Raw genomic sequence first — 19,521 nt, 5'->3', positions numbered from 1 at the left:
TGGTCTGTGCAGATTGAAATATTCAGAGCATATTCTGACTTTTAGTTAACACATCTGTAAGCAATTTGGCCATCACTGAATTCAACGTTTATCTCAATCGTAATAGACAAGGATAATGACAAATATAGTTTACAATGTTATTAAGTACATCATTTTATTTAATTGTGTGAATAAAAGGAATCGTCTCCCCGTCGGGGAATTGAACCCCGGTCTCCCGCGTGACAGGCGGGGATACTGACCACTATACTAACGAGGACATATTGGCTTCAGTTCAACAGTGCTCACCTCCATGAGGTTAGGGCATGCCCTCAATCAATTCACAGTATTGTAATAGGCAGCTTTGCTTCCTTTGGTTAGGAGAAGCAATCTTTTTTCATAAATGATTACAAATCAGAAATTCCTAGCTAAAAATAATCTGCTTTAATAAGAAATGATTGATTAAAATAAATACCTATTTATCGATCTGTCTATCTATCTTTCTATCTATCTATGTATATGTATATATATATATATATATATATATATACAATCAGCTCACTTTACCATTTGCAGCTTATAACCATTTACCACCAGGGGTCACTACTAACAAAAAGCATCCACTCCACTTCTAAATCCAGCCCCTAGAGTTGAGCAGAAGCATAAGATTCCCCACTGCTTCATTCCATTTTCCATTAGATTACAGATGTAAATTGTTTTTGATGGTATGGTCTGTGCAGATTGAAATATTCAGAGCATATTCTGACTTTTAGTTAACACATCTGTAAGCAATTTGGCCATCACTGAATTCAACGTTTATCTCAATCGTAATAGAGAAGGATAATGACAAATATAGTTTACAATGTTATTAAGTACATCATTTTATTTAATTGTGTGAATAAAAGGAATCGTCTCCCCGTCGGGGAATTGAACCCCGGTCTGCCGCGTGACAGGCGGGGATACTGACCACTATACTAACGAGGACATATTGGCTTCAGTTCAACAGTGCTCACCTCCATGAGGTTAGGGCATGCCCTCAATCAATTCACAGTATTGTAATAGGCAGCTTTGCTTCTTTTGGTTAGGAGAAGCAATCTTTTTTCATAAATGATTACAAATCAGAAATTCCTAGCCAAAAATAATCTGCTTTAATAAGAAATGATTGATTAAAATAAATACCTATTTATCGATCTGTCTATCTATCTTTCTATCTATCTATGTATATGTATATTTATATATATATATACAATCAGCTCACTTTACCATTTGCAGCTTATAACCATTTACCACCAGGGGTCACTACTAACAAAAAGCATCCACTCCACTTCTAAATCTAGCCCCTAGAGTTGAGCAGAAGCATAAGATTCCCCACTGCTTCATTCCATTTCCATTAGATTATAGATGTAAATTGTTTTTGATGGTATGGTCTGTGCAGATTGAAATATTCAGAGCATATTCTGACTTTTAGTTAACACATCTGTAAGCAATTTGGCCATCACTGAATTCAACGTTTATCTCAATCGTAATAGACAAGGATAATGACAAATATAGTTTACAATGTTATTAAGTACATCATTTTATTTAATTGTGTGAATAAAAGGAATCGTCTCCCCGTCGGGGAATTGAACCCCGGTCTCCCGCGTGACAGGCGGGGATACTGACCACTATACTAACGAGGACATATTGGCTTCAGTTCAACAGTGCTCACCTCCATGAGGTTAGGGCATGCCCTCAATCAATTCACAGTATTGTAATAGGCAGCTTTGCTTCCTTTGGTTAGGAGAAGCAATCTTTTTTCATAAATGATTACAAATCAGAAATTCCTAGCTAAAAATAATCTGCTTTAATAAGAAATGATTGATTAAAATAAATACCTATTTATCGATCTGTCTATCTATCTTTCTATCTATCTATGTATATGTATATATATATATATATATATATATATACAATCAGCTCACTTTACCATTTGCAGCTTATAACCATTTACCACCAGGGGTCACTACTAACAAAAAGCATCCACTCCACTTCTAAATCCAGCCCCTAGAGTTGAGCAGAAGCATAAGATTCCCCACTGCTTCATTCCATTTTCCATTAGATTACAGATGTAAATTGTTTTTGATGGTATGGTCTGTGCAGATTGAAATATTCAGAGCATATTCTGACTTTTAGTTAACACATCTGTAAGCAATTTGGCCATCACTGAATTCAACGTTTATCTCAATCGTAATAGAGAAGGATAATGACAAATATAGTTTACAATGTTATTAAGTACATCATTTTATTTAATTGTGTGAATAAAAGGAATCGTCTCCCCGTCGGGGAATTGAACCCCGGTCTGCCGCGTGACAGGCGGGGATACTGACCACTATACTAACGAGGACATATTGGCTTCAGTTCAACAGTGCTCACCTCCATGAGGTTAGGGCATGCCCTCAATCAATTCACAGTATTGTAATAGGCAGCTTTGCTTCTTTTGGTTAGGAGAAGCAATCTTTTTTCATAAATGATTACAAATCAGAAATTCCTAGCCAAAAATAATCTGCTTTAATAAGAAATGATTGATTAAAATAAATACCTATTTATCGATCTGTCTATCTATCTTTCTATCTATCTATGTATATGTATATATATATATATATATATACAATCAGCTCACTTTACCATTTGCAGCTTATAACCATTTACCACCAGGGGTCACTACTAACAAAAAGCATCCACTCCACTTCTAAATCTAGCCCCTAGAGTTGAGCAGAAGCATAAGATTCCCCACTGCTTCATTCCATTTCCATTAGATTATAGATGTAAATTGTTTTTGATGGTATGGTCTGTGCAGATTGAAATATTCAGAGCATATTCTGACTTTTAGTTAACACATCTGTAAGCAATTTGGCCATCACTGAATTCAACGTTTATCTCAATCGTAATAGACAAGGATAATGACAAATATAGTTTACAATGTTATTAAGTACATCATTTTATTTAATTGTGTGAATAAAAGGAATCGTCTCCCCGTCGGGGAATTGAACCCCGGTCTCCCGCGTGACAGGCGGGGATACTGACCACTATACTAACGAGGACATATTGGCTTCAGTTCAACAGTGCTCACCTCCATGAGGTTAGGGCATGCCCTCAATCAATTCACAGTATTGTAATAGGCAGCTTTGCTTCCTTTGGTTAGGAGAAGCAATCTTTTTTCATAAATGATTACAAATCAGAAATTCCTAGCTAAAAATAATCTGCTTTAATAAGAAATGATTGATTAAAATAAATACCTATTTATCGATCTGTCTATCTATCTTTCTATCTATCTATGTATATGTATATATATATATATATATATATATATATATATATATATACAATCAGCTCACTTTACCATTTGCAGCTTATAACCATTTACCACCAGGGGTCACTACTAACAAAAAGCATCCACTCCACTTCTAAATCCAGCCCCTAGAGTTGAGCAGAAGCATAAGATTCCCCACTGCTTCATTCCATTTTCCATTAGATTACAGATGTAAATTGTTTTTGATGGTATGGTCTGTGCAGATTGAAATATTCAGAGCATATTCTGACTTTTAGTTAACACATCTGTAAGCAATTTGGCCATCACTGAATTCAACGTTTATCTCAATCGTAATAGAGAAGGATAATGACAAATATAGTTTACAATGTTATTAAGTACATCATTTTATTTAATTGTGTGAATAAAAGGAATCGTCTCCCCGTCGGGGAATTGAACCCCGGTCTGCCGCGTGACAGGCGGGGATACTGACCACTATACTAACGAGGACATATTGGCTTCAGTTCAACAGTGCTCACCTCCATGAGGTTAGGGCATGCCCTCAATCAATTCACAGTATTGTAATAGGCAGCTTTGCTTCTTTTGGTTAGGAGAAGCAATCTTTTTTCATAAATGATTACAAATCAGAAATTCCTAGCCAAAAATAATCTGCTTTAATAAGAAATGATTGATTAAAATAAATACCTATTTATCGATCTGTCTATCTATCTTTCTATCTATCTATGTATATGTATATATATATATATATATATACAATCAGCTCACTTTACCATTTGCAGCTTATAACCATTTACCACCAGGGGTCACTACTAACAAAAAGCATCCACTCCACTTCTAAATCTAGCCCCTAGAGTTGAGCAGAAGCATAAGATTCCCCACTGCTTCATTCCATTTCCATTAGATTATAGATGTAAATTGTTTTTGATGGTATGGTCTGTGCAGATTGAAATATTCAGAGCATATTCTGACTTTTAGTTAACACATCTGTAAGCAATTTGGCCATCACTGAATTCAACGTTTATCTCAATCGTAATAGACAAGGATAATGACAAATATAGTTTACAATGTTATTAAGTACATCATTTTATTTAATTGTGTGAATAAAAGGAATCGTCTCCCCGTCGGGGAATTGAACCCCGGTCTCCCGCGTGACAGGCGGGGATACTGACCACTATACTAACGAGGACATATTGGCTTCAGTTCAACAGTGCTCACCTCCATGAGGTTAGGGCATGCCCTCAATCAATTCACAGTATTGTAATAGGCAGCTTTGCTTCCTTTGGTTAGGAGAAGCAATCTTTTTTCATAAATGATTACAAATCAGAAATTCCTAGCTAAAAATAATCTGCTTTAATAAGAAATGATTGATTAAAATAAATACCTATTTATCGATCTGTCTATCTATCTTTCTATCTATCTATGTATATGTATATATATATATATATATATATATATATACAATCAGCTCACTTTACCATTTGCAGCTTATAACCATTTACCACCAGGGGTCACTACTAACAAAAAGCATCCACTCCACTTCTAAATCCAGCCCCTAGAGTTGAGCAGAAGCATAAGATTCCCCACTGCTTCATTCCATTTTCCATTAGATTACAGATGTAAATTGTTTTTGATGGTATGGTCTGTGCAGATTGAAATATTCAGAGCATATTCTGACTTTTAGTTAACACATCTGTAAGCAATTTGGCCATCACTGAATTCAACGTTTATCTCAATCGTAATAGAGAAGGATAATGACAAATATAGTTTACAATGTTATTAAGTACATCATTTTATTTAATTGTGTGAATAAAAGGAATCGTCTCCCCGTCGGGGAATTGAACCCCGGTCTGCCGCGTGACAGGCGGGGATACTGACCACTATACTAACGAGGACATATTGGCTTCAGTTCAACAGTGCTCACCTCCATGAGGTTAGGGCATGCCCTCAATCAATTCACAGTATTGTAATAGGCAGCTTTGCTTCTTTTGGTTAGGAGAAGCAATCTTTTTTCATAAATGATTACAAATCAGAAATTCCTAGCCAAAAATAATCTGCTTTAATAAGAAATGATTGATTAAAATAAATACCTATTTATCGATCTGTCTATCTATCTTTCTATCTATCTATGTATATGTATATATATATATATATATACAATCAGCTCACTTTACCATTTGCAGCTTATAACCATTTACCACCAGGGGTCACTACTAACAAAAAGCATCCACTCCACTTCTAAATCTAGCCCCTAGAGTTGAGCAGAAGCATAAGATTCCCCACTGCTTCATTCCATTTCCATTAGATTATAGATGTAAATTGTTTTTGATGGTATGGTCTGTGCAGATTGAAATATTCAGAGCATATTCTGACTTTTAGTTAACACATCTGTAAGCAATTTGGCCATCACTGAATTCAACGTTTATCTCAATCGTAATAGACAAGGATAATGACAAATATAGTTTACAATGTTATTAAGTACATCATTTTATTTAATTGTGTGAATAAAAGGAATCGTCTCCCCGTCGGGGAATTGAACCCCGGTCTCCCGCGTGACAGGCGGGGATACTGACCACTATACTAACGAGGACATATTGGCTTCAGTTCAACAGTGCTCACCTCCATGAGGTTAGGGCATGCCCTCAATCAATTCACAGTATTGTAATAGGCAGCTTTGCTTCCTTTGGTTAGGAGAAGCAATCTTTTTTCATAAATGATTACAAATCAGAAATTCCTAGCCAAAAATAATCTGCTTTAATAAGAAATGATTGATTAAAATAAATACCTATTTATCGATCTGTCTATCTATCTTTCTATCTATCTATGTATATGTATATATATATATATATATATACAATCAGCTCACTTTACCATTTGCAGCTTATAACCATTTACCACCAGGGGTCACTACTAACAAAAAGCATCCACTCCACTTCTAAATCTAGCCCCTAGAGTTGAGCAGAAGCATAAGATTCCCCACTGCTTCATTCCATTTCCATTAGATTATAGATGTAAATTGTTTTTGATGGTATGGTCTGTGCAGATTGAAATATTCAGAGCATATTCTGACTTTTAGTTAACACATCTGTAAGCAATTTGGCCATCACTGAATTCAACGTTTATCTCAATCGTAATAGACAAGGATAATGACAAATATAGTTTACAATGTTATTAAGTACATCATTTTATTTAATTGTGTGAATAAAAGGAATCGTCTCCCCGTCGGGGAATTGAACCCCGGTCTCCCGCGTGACAGGCGGGGATACTGACCACTATACTAACGAGGACATATTGGCTTCAGTTCAACAGTGCTCACCTCCATGAGGTTAGGGCATGCCCTCAATCAATTCACAGTATTGTAATAGGCAGCTTTGCTTCCTTTGGTTAGGAGAAGCAATCTTTTTTCATAAATGATTACAAATCAGAAATTCCTAGCTAAAAATAATCTGCTTTAATAAGAAATGATTGATTAAAATAAATACCTATTTATCGATCTGTCTATCTATCTTTCTATCTATCTATGTATATGTATATATATATATATATATATATATATATATACAATCAGCTCACTTTACCATTTGCAGCTTATAACCATTTACCACCAGGGGTCACTACTAACAAAAAGCATCCACTCCACTTCTAAATCCAGCCCCTAGAGTTGAGCAGAAGCATAAGATTCCCCACTGCTTCATTCCATTTTCCATTAGATTACAGATGTAAATTGTTTTTGATGGTATGGTCTGTGCAGTTTGAAATATTCAGAGCATATTCTGACTTTTAGTTAACACATCTGTAAGCAATTTGGCCATCACTGAATTCAACGTTTATCTCAATCGTAATAGAGAAGGATAATGACAAATATAGTTTACAATGTTATTAAGTACATCATTTTATTTAATTGTGTGAATAAAAGGAATCGTCTCCCCGTCGGGGAATTGAACCCCGGTCTGCCGCGTGACAGGCGGGGATACTGACCACTATACTAACGAGGACATATTGGCTTCAGTTCAACAGTGCTCACCTCCATGAGGTTAGGGCATGCCCTCAATCAATTCACAGTATTGTAATAGGCAGCTTTGCTTCTTTTGGTTAGGAGAAGCAATCTTTTTTCATAAATGATTACAAATCAGAAATTCCTAGCCAAAAATAATCTGCTTTAATAAGAAATGATTGATTAAAATAAATACCTATTTATCGATCTGTCTATCTATCTTTCTATCTATCTATGTATATGTATATATATATATATATATATATATACAATCAGCTCACTTTACCATTTGCAGCTTATAACCATTTACCACCAGGGGTCACTACTAACAAAAAGCATCCACTCCACTTCTAAATCTAGCCCCTAGAGTTGAGCAGAAGCATAAGATTCCCCACTGCTTCATTCCATTTCCATTAGATTATAGATGTAAATTGTTTTTGATGGTATGGTCTGTGCAGATTGAAATATTCAGAGCATATTCTGACTTTTAGTTAACACATCTGTAAGCAATTTGGCCATCACTGAATTCAACGTTTATCTCAATCGTAATAGACAAGGATAATGACAAATATAGTTTACAATGTTATTAAGTACATCATTTTATTTAATTGTGTGAATAAAAGGAATCGTCTCCCCGTCGGGGAATTGAACCCCGGTCTCCCGCGTGACAGGCGGGGATACTGACCACTATACTAACGAGGACATATTGGCTTCAGTTCAACAGTGCTCACCTCCATGAGGTTAGGGCATGCCCTCAATCAATTCACAGTATTGTAATAGGCAGCTTTGCTTCCTTTGGTTAGGAGAAGCAATCTTTTTTCATAAATGATTACAAATCAGAAATTCCTAGCCAAAAATAATCTGCTTTAATAAGAAATGATTGATTAAAATAAATACCTATCTATCGATCTGTCTATCTATCTTTCTATCTATCTATGTATATGTATATATATATATATATATATATATATATACTATCAGCTCACTTTACCATTTGCAGCTTATAACCATTTACCACCAGGGGTCACTACTAACAAAAAGCATCCACTCCACTTCTAAATCTAGCCCCTAGAGTTGAGCAGAAGCATAAGATTCCCCACTGCTTCATTCCATTTCCATTAGATTATAGATGTAAATTTTTTTTGATGGTATGGTCTGTGCAGATTGAAATATTCAGAGCATATTCTGACTTTTAGTTAACACATCTGTAAGCAATTTGGCCATCACTGAATTCAACGTTTATCTCAATCGTAATAGACAAGGATAATGACAAATATAGTTTACAATGTTATTAAGTACATCATTTTATTTAATTGTGTGAATAAAAGGAATCGTCTCCCCGTCGGGGAATTGAACCCCGGTCTCCCGCGTGACAGGCGGGGATACTGACCACTATACTAACGAGGACATATTGGCTTCAGTTCAACAGTGCTCACCTCCATGAGGTTAGGGCATGCCCTCAATCAATTCACAGTATTGTAATAGGCAGCTTTGCTTCCTTTGGTTAGGAGAAGCAATCTTTTTTCATAAATGATTACAAATCAGAAATTCTTAGCTAAAAATAATCTGCTTTAATAAGAAATGATTGATTAAAATAAATACCTATTTATCGATCTGTCTATCTATCTTTCTATCTATCTATGTATATGTATATATATATATATATATATATATATATATATACAATCAGCTCACTTTACCATTTGCAGCTTATAACCATTTACCACCAGGGGTCACTACTAACAAAAAGCATCCACTCCACTTCTAAATCTAGCCCCTAGAGTTGAGCAGAAGCATAAGATTCCCCACTGCTTCATTCCATTTCCATTAGATTATAGATGTAAATTGTTTTTGATGGTATGGTCTGTGCAGATTGAAATATTCAGAGCATATTCTGACTTTTAGTTAACACATCTGTAAGCAATTTGGCCATCACTGAATTCAACGTTTATCTCAATCGTAATAGACAAGGATAATGACAAATATAGTTTACAATGTTATTAAGTACATCATTTTATTTAATTGTGTGAATAAAAGGAATCGTCTCCCCGTCGGGGAATTGATCCCCGGTCTCCCGCGTGACAGGCGGGGATACTGACCACTATTCTAACGAGGACATATTGGCTTCAGTTCAACAGTGCTCACCTCCATGAGGTTAGGGCATGCCCTCAATCAATTCACAGTATTGTAATAGGCAGCTTTGCTTCCTTTGGTTAGGAGAAGCAATCTTTTTTCATAAATGATTACAAATCAGAAATTCCTAGCCAAAAATAATCTGCTTTAATAAGAAATGATTGATTAAAATAAATACCTATTTGTCGATCTGTCTATCTATCTTTCTATCTATCTATGTATATGTATATATATATATATATATATACAATCAGCTCACTTTACCATTTGCAGCTTATAACCATTTACCACCAGGGGTCACTACTAACAAAAAGCATCCACTCCACTTCTAAATCTAGCCCCTAGAGTTGAGCAGAAGCATAAGATTCCCCACTGCTTCATTCCATTTCCATTAGATTATAGATGTAAATTGTTTTTGATGGTATGGTCTGTGCAGATTGAAATATTCAGAGCATATTCTGACTTTTAGTTAACACATCTGTAAGCAATTTGGCCATCACTGAATTCAACGTTTATCTCAATCGTAATAGACAAGGATAATGACAAATATAGTTTACAATGTTATTAAGTACATCATTTTATTTAATTGTGTGAATAAAAGGAATCGTCTCCCCGTCGGGGAATTGAACCCCGGTCTCCCGCGTGACAGGCGGGGATACTGACCACTATACTAACGAGGACATATTGGCTTCAGTTCAACAGTGCTCACCTCCATGAGGTTAGGGCATGCCCTCAATCAATTCACAGTATTGTAATAGGCAGCTTTGCTTCCTTTGGTTAGGAGAAGCAATCTTTTTTCATAAATGATTACAAATCAGAAATTCCTAGCTAAAAATAATCTGCTTTAATAAGAAATGATTGATTAAAATAAATACCTATTTATCGATCTGTCTATCTATCTTTCTATCTATCTATGTATATGTATATATATATATATATATATATATATATATATACAATCAGCTCACTTTACCATTTGCAGCTTATAACCATTTACCACCAGGGGTCACTACTAACAAAAAGCATCCACTCCACTTCTAAATCCAGCCCCTAGAGTTGAGCAGAAGCATAAGATTCCCCACTGCTTCATTCCATTTTCCATTAGATTACAGATGTAAATTGTTTTTGATGGTATGGTCTGTGCAGATTGAAATATTCAGAGCATATTCTGACTTTTAGTTAACACATCTGTAAGCAATTTGGCCATCACTGAATTCAACGTTTATCTCAATCGTAATAGAGAAGGATAATGACAAATATAGTTTACAATGTTATTAAGTACATCATTTTATTTAATTGTGTGAATAAAAGGAATCGTCTCCCCGTCGGGGAATTGAACCCCGGTCTGCCGCGTGACAGGCGGGGATACTGACCACTATACTAACGAGGACATATTGGCTTCAGTTCAACAGTGCTCACCTCCATGAGGTTAGGGCATGCCCTCAATCAATTCACAGTATTGTAATAGGCAGCTTTGCTTCTTTTGGTTAGGAGAAGCAATCTTTTTTCATAAATGATTACAAATCAGAAATTCCTAGCCAAAAATAATCTGCTTTAATAAGAAATGATTGATTAAAATAAATACATATTTATCGATCTGTCTATCTATCTTTCTATCTATCTATGTATATGTATATATATATATATATATATACAATCAGCTCACTTTACCATTTGCAGCTTATAACCATTTACCACCAGGGGTCACTACTAACAAAAAGCATCCACTCCACTTCTAAATCTAGCCCCTAGAGTTGAGCAGAAGCATAAGATTCCCCACTGCTTCATTCCATTTCCATTAGATTATAGATGTAAATTGTTTTTGATGGTATGGTCTGTGCAGATTGAAATATTCAGAGCATATTCTGACTTTTAGTTAACACATCTGTAAGCAATTTGGCCATCACTGAATTCAACGTTTATCTCAATCGTAATAGACAAGGATAATGACAAATATAGTTTACAATGTTATTAAGTACATCATTTTATTTAATTGTGTGAATAAAAGGAATCGTCTCCCCGTCGGGGAATTGAACCCCGGTCTCCCGCGTGACAGGCGGGGATACTGACCACTATACTAACGAGGACATATTGGCTTCAGTTCAACAGTGCTCACCTTCATGAGGTTAGGGCATGCCCTCAATCAATTCACAGTATTGTAATAGGCAGCTTTGCTTCTTTTGGTTAGGAGAAGTAATCTTTTTTCATAAATGATTACAAATCAGAAATTCCTAGCTAAAAATAATCTGCTTTAATAAGAAATGATTGATTAAAATAAATACCTATTTATCGATCTGTCTATCTATCTTTCTATCTATCTATGTATATGTATATATATATATATATATATACAATCAGCTCACTTTACCATTTGCAGCTTATAACCATTTACCACCAGGGGTCACTACTAACAAAAAGCATCCACTCCACTTCTAAATCTAGCCCCTAGAGTTGAGCAGAAGCATAAGATTCCCCACTGCTTCATTCCATTTCCATTAGATTATAGATGTAAATTGTTTTTGATGGTATGGTCTGTGCAGATTGAAATATTCAGAGCATATTCTGACTTTTAGTTAACACATCTGTAAGCAATTTGGCCATCACTGAATTCAACGTTTATCTCAATCGTAATAGACAAGGATAATGACAAATATAGTTTACAATGTTATTAAGTACATCATTTTATTTAATTGTGTGAATAAAAGGAATCGTCTCCCCGTCGGGGAATTGAACCCCGGTCTGCCGCGTGACAGGCGGGGATACTGACCACTATACTAACGAGGACATATTGGCTTCAGTTCAACAGTGCTCACCTCCATGAGGTTAGGGCATGCCCTCAATCAATTCACAGTATTGTAATAGGCAGCTTTGCTTCTTTTGGTTAGGAGAAGCAATCTTTTTTCATAAATGATTACAAATCAGAAATTCCTAGCCAAAAATAATCTGCTTTAATAAGAAATGATTGATTAAAATAAATACCTATTTATCGATCTGTCTATCTATCTTTCTATCTATCTATGTATATGTATATATATATATATATATATACAATCAGCTCACTTTACCATTTGCAGCTTATAACCATTTACCACCAGGGGTCACTACTAACAAAAAGCATCCACTCCACTTCTAAATCTAGCCCCTAGAGTTGAGCAGAAGCATAAGATTCCCCACTGCTTCATTCCATTTCCATTAGATTATAGATGTAAATTGTTTTTGATGGTATGGTCTGTGCAGATTGAAATATTCAGAGCATATTCTGACTTTTAGTTAACACATCTGTAAGCAATTTGGCCATCACTGAATTCAACGTTTATCTCAATCGTAATAGACAAGGATAATGACAAATATAGTTTACAATGTTATTAAGTACATCATTTTATTTAATTGTGTGAATAAAAGGAATCGTCTCCCCGTCGGGGAATTGAACCCCGGTCTGCCGCGTGACAGGCGGGGATACTGACCACTATACTAACGAGGACATATTGGCTTCAGTTCAACAGTGCTCACCTCCATGAGGTTAGGGCATGCCCTCAATCAATTCACAGTATTGTAATAGGCAGCTTTGCTTCTTTTGGTTAGGAGAAGCAATCTTTTTTCATAAATGATTACAAATCAGAAATTCCTAGCCAAAAATAATCTGCTTTAATAAGAAATGATTGATTAAAATAAATACCTATTTATCGATCTGTCTATCTATCTTTCTATCTATCTATGTATATGTATATATATATATATATATATACAATCAGCTCACTTTACCATTTGCAGCTTATAACCATTTACCACCAGGGGTCACTACTAACAAAAAGCATCCACTCCACTTCTAAATCTAGCCCCTAGAGTTGAGCAGAAGCATAAGATTCCCCACTGCTTCATTCCATTTCCATTAGATTATAGATGTAAATTGTTTTTGATGGTATGGTCTGTGCAGATTGAAATATTCAGAGCATATTCTGACTTTTAGTTAACACATCTGTAAGCAATTTGACCATCACTGAATTCAACGTTTATCTCAATCGTAATAGACAAGGATAATGACAAATATAGTTTACAATGTTATTAAGTACATCATTTTATTTAATTGTGTGAATAAAAGGAATCGTCTCCCCGTCGGGGAATTGAACCCCGGTCGCCCGCGTGACAGGCGGGGATACTGACCACTATACTAACGAGGACATATTGGCTTCAGTTCAACAGTGCTCACCTCCATGAGGTTAGGGCATGCCCTCAATCAATTCACAGTATTGTAATAGGCAGCTTTGCTTCTTTTGGTTAGGAGAAGCAATCTTTTTTCATAAATGATTACAAATCAGAAATTCCTAGCCAAAAATAATCTGCTTTAATAAGAAATGATTGATTAAAATAAATACCTATTTATCGATCTGTCTATCTATCTTTCTATCTATCTATGTATATGTATATATATATATATATATATACAATCAGCTCACTTTACCATTTGCAGCTTATAACCATTTACCACCAGGGGTCACTACTAACAAAAAGCATCCACTCCACTTCTAAATCTAGCCCCTAGAGTTGAGCAGAAGCATAAGATTCCCCACTGCTTCATTCCATTTCCATTAGATTATAGATGTAAATTGTTTTTGATGGTATGGTCTGTGCAGATTGAAATATTCAGAGCATATTCTGACTTTTAGTTAACACATCTGTAAGCAATTTGGCCATCACTGAATTCAACGTTTATCTCAATCGTAATAGACAAGGATAATGACAAATATAGTTTACAATGTTATTAAGTACATCATTTTATTTAATTGTGTGAATAAAAGGAATCGTCTCCCCGTCGGGGAATTGAACCCCGGTCGCCCGCGTGACAGGCGGGGATACTGACCACTATACTAACGAGGACATATTGGCTTCAGTTCAACAGTGCTCACCTCCATGAGGTTAGGGCATGCCCTCAATCAATTCACAGTATTGTAATAGGCAGCTTTGCTTCCTTTGGTTAGGAGAAGCAATCTTTTTTCATAAATGATTACAAATCAGAAATTCCTAGCCAAAAATAATCTGCTTTAATAAGAAATGATTGATTAAAATAAATACCTATTTATCGATCTGTCTATCTATCTTTCTATCTATCTATGTATATGTATATATATATATATATATATATACAATCAGCTCACTTTACCATTTGCAGCTTATAACCATTTACCACCAGGGGTCACTACTAACAAAAAGCATCCACTCCACTTCTAAATCTAGCCCCTAGAGTTGAGCAGAAGCATAAGATTCCCCACTGCTTCATTCCATTTTCCATTAGATTATAGATGTAAATTGTTTTTGATGGTATGGTCTGTGCAGATTGAAATATTCAGAGCATATTCTGACTTTTAGTTAACACATCTGTAAGCAATTTGGCCATCACTGAATTCAACGTTTATCTCAATCGTAATAGAGAAGGATAATGACAAATATAGTTTACAATGTTATTAAGTACATCATTTTATTTAATTGTGTGAATAAAAGGAATCGTCTCCCCGTCGGGGAATTGAACCCCGGTCTGCCGCGTGACAGGCGGGGATACTGACCACTATACTAACGAGGACATATTGGCTTCAGTTCAACAGTGCTCACCTCCATGAGGTTAGGGCATGCCCTCAATCAATTCACAGTATTGTAATAGGCAGCTTTGCTTCTTTTGGTTAGGAGAAGCAATCTTTTTTCATAAATGATTACAAATCAGAAATTCCTAGCCAAAAATAATCTGCTTTAATAAGAAATGATTGATTAAAATAAATACATATTTATCGATCTGTCTATCTATCTTTCTATCTATCTATGTATATGTATATATATATATATATATATACAATCAGCTCACTTTACCATTTGCAGCTTATAACCATTTACCACCAGGGGTCACTACTAACAAAAAGCATCCACTCCACTTCTAAATCTAGCCCCTAGAGTTGAGCAGAAGCATAAGATTCCCCACTGCTTCATTCCATTTCCATTAGATTATAGATGTAAATTGTTTTTGATGGTATGGTCTGTGCAGATTGAAATATTCAGAGCATATTCTGACTTTTAGTTAACACATCTGTAAGCAATTTGGCCATCACTGAATTCAACGTTTATCTCAATCGTAATAGACAAGGATAATGACAAATATAGTTTACAATGTTATTAAGTACATCATTTTATTTAATTGTGTGAATAAAAGGAATCGTCTCCCCGTCGGGGAATTGAACCCCGGTCTCCCGCGTGACAGGCGGGGATACTGACCACTATACTAACGAGGACATATTGGCTTCAGTTCAACAGTGCTCACCTTCATGAGGTTAGGGCATGCCCTCAATCAATTCACAGTATTGTAATAGGCAGCTTTGCTTCTTTTGGTTAGGAGAAGTAATCTTTTTTCATAAATGATTACAAATCAGAAATTCCTAGCTAAAAATAATCTGCTTTAATAAGAAATGATTGATTAAAATAAATACCTATTTATCGATCTGTCTATCTATCTTTCTATCTATCTATGTATATGTATATATATATATATATATATACAATCAGCTCACTTTACCATTTGCAGCTTATAACCATTTACCACCAGGGGTCACTACTAACAAAAAGCATCCACTCCACTTCTAAATCTAGCCCCTAGAGTTGAGCAGAAGCATAAGATTCCCCACTGCTTCATTCCATTTCCATTAGATTATAGATGTAAATTGTTTTTGATGGTATGGTCTGTGCAGATTGAAATATTCAGAGCATATTCTGACTTTTAGTTAACACATCTGTAAGCAATTTGGCCATCACTGAATTCAACGTTTATCTCAATCGTAATAGACAAGGATAATGACAAATATAGTTTACAATGTTATTAAGTACATCATTTTATTTAATTGTGTGAATAAAAGGAATCGTCTCCCCGTCGGGGAATTGAACCCCGGTCTGCCGCGTGACAGGCGGGGATACTGACCACTATACTAACGAGGACATATTGGCTTCAGTTCAACAGTGCTCACCTCCATGAGGTTAGGGCATGCCCTCAATCAATTCACAGTATTGTAATAGGCAGCTTTGCTTCTTTTGGTTAGGAGAAGCAATCTTTTTTCATAAATGATTACAAATCAGAAATTCCTAGCCAAAAATAATCTGCTTTAATAAGAAATGATTGATTAAAATAAATACCTATTTATCGATCTGTCTATCTATCTTTCTATCTATCTATGTATATGTATATATATATATATATATATACAATCAGCTCACTTTACCATTTGCAGCTTATAACCATTTACCACCAGGGGTCACTACTAACAAAAAGCATCCACTCCACTTCTAAATCTAGCCCCTAGAGTTGAGCAGAAGCATAAGATTCCCCACTGCTTCATTCCATTTCCATTAGATTATAGATGTAAATTGTTTTTGATGGTATGGTCTGTGCAGATTGAAATATTCAGAGCATATTCTGACTTTTAGTTAACACATCTGTAAGCAATTTGGCCATCACTGAATTCAACGTTTATCTCAATCGTAATAGACAAGGATAATGACAAATATAGTTTACAATGTTATTAAGTACATCATTTTATTTAATTGTGTGAATAAAAGGAATCGTCTCCCCGTCGGGGAATTGAACCCCGGTCTGCCGCGTGACAGGCGGGGATACTGACCACTATACTAACGAGGACATATTGGCTTCAGTTCAACAGTGCTCACCTCCATGAGGTTAGGGCATGCCCTCAATCAATTCACAGTATTGTAATAGGCAGCTTTGCTTCTTTTGGTTAGGAGAAGCAATCTTTTTTCATAAATGATTACAAATCAGAAATTCCTAGCCAAAAATAATCTGCTTTAATAAGAAATGATTGATTAAAATAAATACCTATTTATCGATCTGTCTATCTATCTTTCTATCTATCTATGTATATGTATATATATATATATATATATACAATCAGCTCACTTTACCATTTGCAGCTTATAACCATTTACCACCAGGGGTCACTACTAACAAAAAGCATCCACTCCACTTCTAAATCTAGCCCCTAGAGTTGAGCAGAAGCATAAGATTCCCCACTGCTTCATTCCATTTCCATTAGATTATAGATGTAAATTGTTTTTGATGGTATGGTCTGTGCAGATTGAAATATTCAGAGCATATTCTGACTTTTAGTTAACACATCTGTAAGCAATTTGGCCATCACTGAATTCAACGTTTATCTCAATCGTAATAGACAAGGATAATGACAAATATAGTTTACAATGTTATTAAGTACATCATTTTATTTAATTGTGTGAATAAAAGGAATCGTCTCCCCGTCGGGGAATTGAACCCCGGTCGCCCGCGTGACAGGCGGGGATACTGACCACTATACTAACGAGGACATATTGGCTTCAGTTCAACAGTGCTCACCTCCATGAGGTTAGGGCATGCCCTCAATCAATTCACAGTATTGTAATAGGCAGCTTTGCTTCTTTTGGTTAGGAGAAGCAATCTTTTTTCATAAATGATTACAAATCAGAAATTCCTAGCCAAAAATAATCTGCTTTAATAAGAAATGATTGATTAAAATAAATACCTATTTATCGATCTGTCTATCTATCTTTCTATCTATCTATGTATATGTATATATATATATATATATATACAATCAGCTCACTTTACCATTTGCAGCTTATAACCATTTACCACCAGGGGTCACTACTAACAAAAAGCATCCACTCCACTTCTAAATCTAGCCCCTAGAGTTGAGCAGAAGCATAAGATTCCCCACTGCTTCATTCCATTTCCATTAGATTATAGATGTAAATTGTTTTTGATGGTATGGTCTGTGCAGATTGAAATATTCAGAGCATATTCTGACTTTTAGTTAACACATCTGTAAGCAATTTGGCCATCACTGAATTCAACGTTTATCTCAATCGTAATAGACAAGGATAATGACAAATATAGTTTACAATGTTATTAAGTACATCATTTTATTTAATTGTGTGAATAAAAGGAATCGTCTCCCCGTCGGGGAATTGAACCCCGGTCGCCCGCGTGACAGGCGGGGATACTGACCACTATACTAACGAGGACATATTGGCTTCAGTTCAACAGTGCTCACCTCCATGAGGTTAGGGCATGCCCTCAATCAATTCACAGTATTGTAATAGGCAGCTTTGCTTCTTTTGGTTAGGAGAAGCAATCTTTTTTCATAAATGATTACAAATCAGAAATTCCTAGCCAAAAATAATCTGCTTTAATAAGAAATGATTGATTAAAATAAATACCTATTTATCGATCTGTCTATCTATCTTTCTATCTATCTATGTATATGTATATATATATATATATATATACAATCAGCTCACTTTACCATTTGCAGCTTATAACCATTTACCACCAGGGGTCACTACTAACAAAAAGCATCCACTCCACTTCTAAATCTAGCCCCTAGAGTTGAGCAGAAGCATAAGATTCCCCACTGCTTCATTCCATTTCCATTAGATTATAGATGTAAATTGTTTTTGATGGTATGGTCTGTGCAGATTGAAATATTCAGAGCATATTCTGACTTTTAGTTAACACATCTGTAAGCAATTTGGCCATCACTGAATTCAACGTTTATCTCAATCGTAATAGACAAGGATAATGACAAATATAGTTTACAATGTTATTAAGTACATCATTTTATTTAATTGTGTGAATAAAAGGAATCGTCTCCCCGTCGGGGAATTGAACCCCGGTCGCCCGCGTGACAGGCGGGGATACTGACCACTATACTAACGAGGACATATTGGCTTCAGTTCAACAGTGCTCACCTCCATGAGGTTAGGGCATGCCCTCAATCAATTCACAGTATTGTAATAGGCAGCTTTGCTTCCTTTGGTTAGGAGAAGCAATCTTTTTTCATAAATGATTACAAATCAGAAATTCCTAGCCAAAAATAATCTGCTTTAATAAGAAATGATTGATTAAAATAAATACCTATTTATCGATCTGTCTATCTATCTTTCTATCTATCTATGTATATGTATATATATATATATATATATATACAATCAGCTCACTTTACCATTTGCAGCTTATAACCATTTACCACCAGGGGTCACTACTAACAAAAAGCATCCACTCCACTTCTAAATCTAG

General features: G+C 35.3%; 11 non-coding genes across 11 annotated transcripts; all 11 read right to left on the bottom strand.

Annotated features, from left to right (window-relative positions):
- Positions 1–184: 184 nt before the first annotated feature.
- On the bottom strand, positions 185–256 carry TRNAD-GUC (transfer RNA aspartic acid (anticodon GUC)). The gene has a single exon. It is a non-coding gene; the product is annotated as a tRNA-Asp (tRNA).
- A 1,327-nt stretch (positions 257–1,583) lies between these two features.
- On the bottom strand, positions 1,584–1,655 carry TRNAD-GUC (transfer RNA aspartic acid (anticodon GUC)). Its single transcript has one exon. It is a non-coding gene; the product is annotated as a tRNA-Asp (tRNA).
- Positions 1,656–2,984: 1,329 nt separating this feature from the next.
- TRNAD-GUC (transfer RNA aspartic acid (anticodon GUC)) lies at positions 2,985–3,056 on the bottom strand. Its single transcript has one exon. It is a non-coding gene; the product is annotated as a tRNA-Asp (tRNA).
- A 1,341-nt stretch (positions 3,057–4,397) lies between these two features.
- On the bottom strand, positions 4,398–4,469 carry TRNAD-GUC (transfer RNA aspartic acid (anticodon GUC)). The gene has a single exon. It is a non-coding gene; the product is annotated as a tRNA-Asp (tRNA).
- A 1,329-nt stretch (positions 4,470–5,798) lies between these two features.
- Positions 5,799–5,870, bottom strand: TRNAD-GUC (transfer RNA aspartic acid (anticodon GUC)). The gene has a single exon. It is a non-coding gene; the product is annotated as a tRNA-Asp (tRNA).
- A 625-nt stretch (positions 5,871–6,495) lies between these two features.
- Positions 6,496–6,567, bottom strand: TRNAD-GUC (transfer RNA aspartic acid (anticodon GUC)). The gene has a single exon. It is a non-coding gene; the product is annotated as a tRNA-Asp (tRNA).
- Positions 6,568–7,904: 1,337 nt separating this feature from the next.
- On the bottom strand, positions 7,905–7,976 carry TRNAD-GUC (transfer RNA aspartic acid (anticodon GUC)). The gene has a single exon. It is a non-coding gene; the product is annotated as a tRNA-Asp (tRNA).
- A 633-nt stretch (positions 7,977–8,609) lies between these two features.
- Positions 8,610–8,681, bottom strand: TRNAD-GUC (transfer RNA aspartic acid (anticodon GUC)). Its single transcript has one exon. It is a non-coding gene; the product is annotated as a tRNA-Asp (tRNA).
- A 1,334-nt stretch (positions 8,682–10,015) lies between these two features.
- On the bottom strand, positions 10,016–10,087 carry TRNAD-GUC (transfer RNA aspartic acid (anticodon GUC)). The gene has a single exon. It is a non-coding gene; the product is annotated as a tRNA-Asp (tRNA).
- Positions 10,088–11,422: 1,335 nt separating this feature from the next.
- On the bottom strand, positions 11,423–11,494 carry TRNAD-GUC (transfer RNA aspartic acid (anticodon GUC)). The gene has a single exon. It is a non-coding gene; the product is annotated as a tRNA-Asp (tRNA).
- Positions 11,495–15,607: 4,113 nt separating this feature from the next.
- Positions 15,608–15,679, bottom strand: TRNAD-GUC (transfer RNA aspartic acid (anticodon GUC)). Its single transcript has one exon. It is a non-coding gene; the product is annotated as a tRNA-Asp (tRNA).
- Between the last annotated feature and the right edge of the window lie 3,842 nt (positions 15,680–19,521).

This window comes from Triturus cristatus, chromosome 4_1 (assembly GCF_964204655.1).
Source record: "Triturus cristatus chromosome 4_1, aTriCri1.1, whole genome shotgun sequence".
Classification (NCBI taxonomy): Eukaryota; Metazoa; Chordata; class Amphibia; order Caudata; family Salamandridae; genus Triturus; species Triturus cristatus.
The sequence above is the reverse complement of the archived record's forward strand: the minus strand, read 5'-3'. Positions and strand labels throughout refer to the sequence as shown.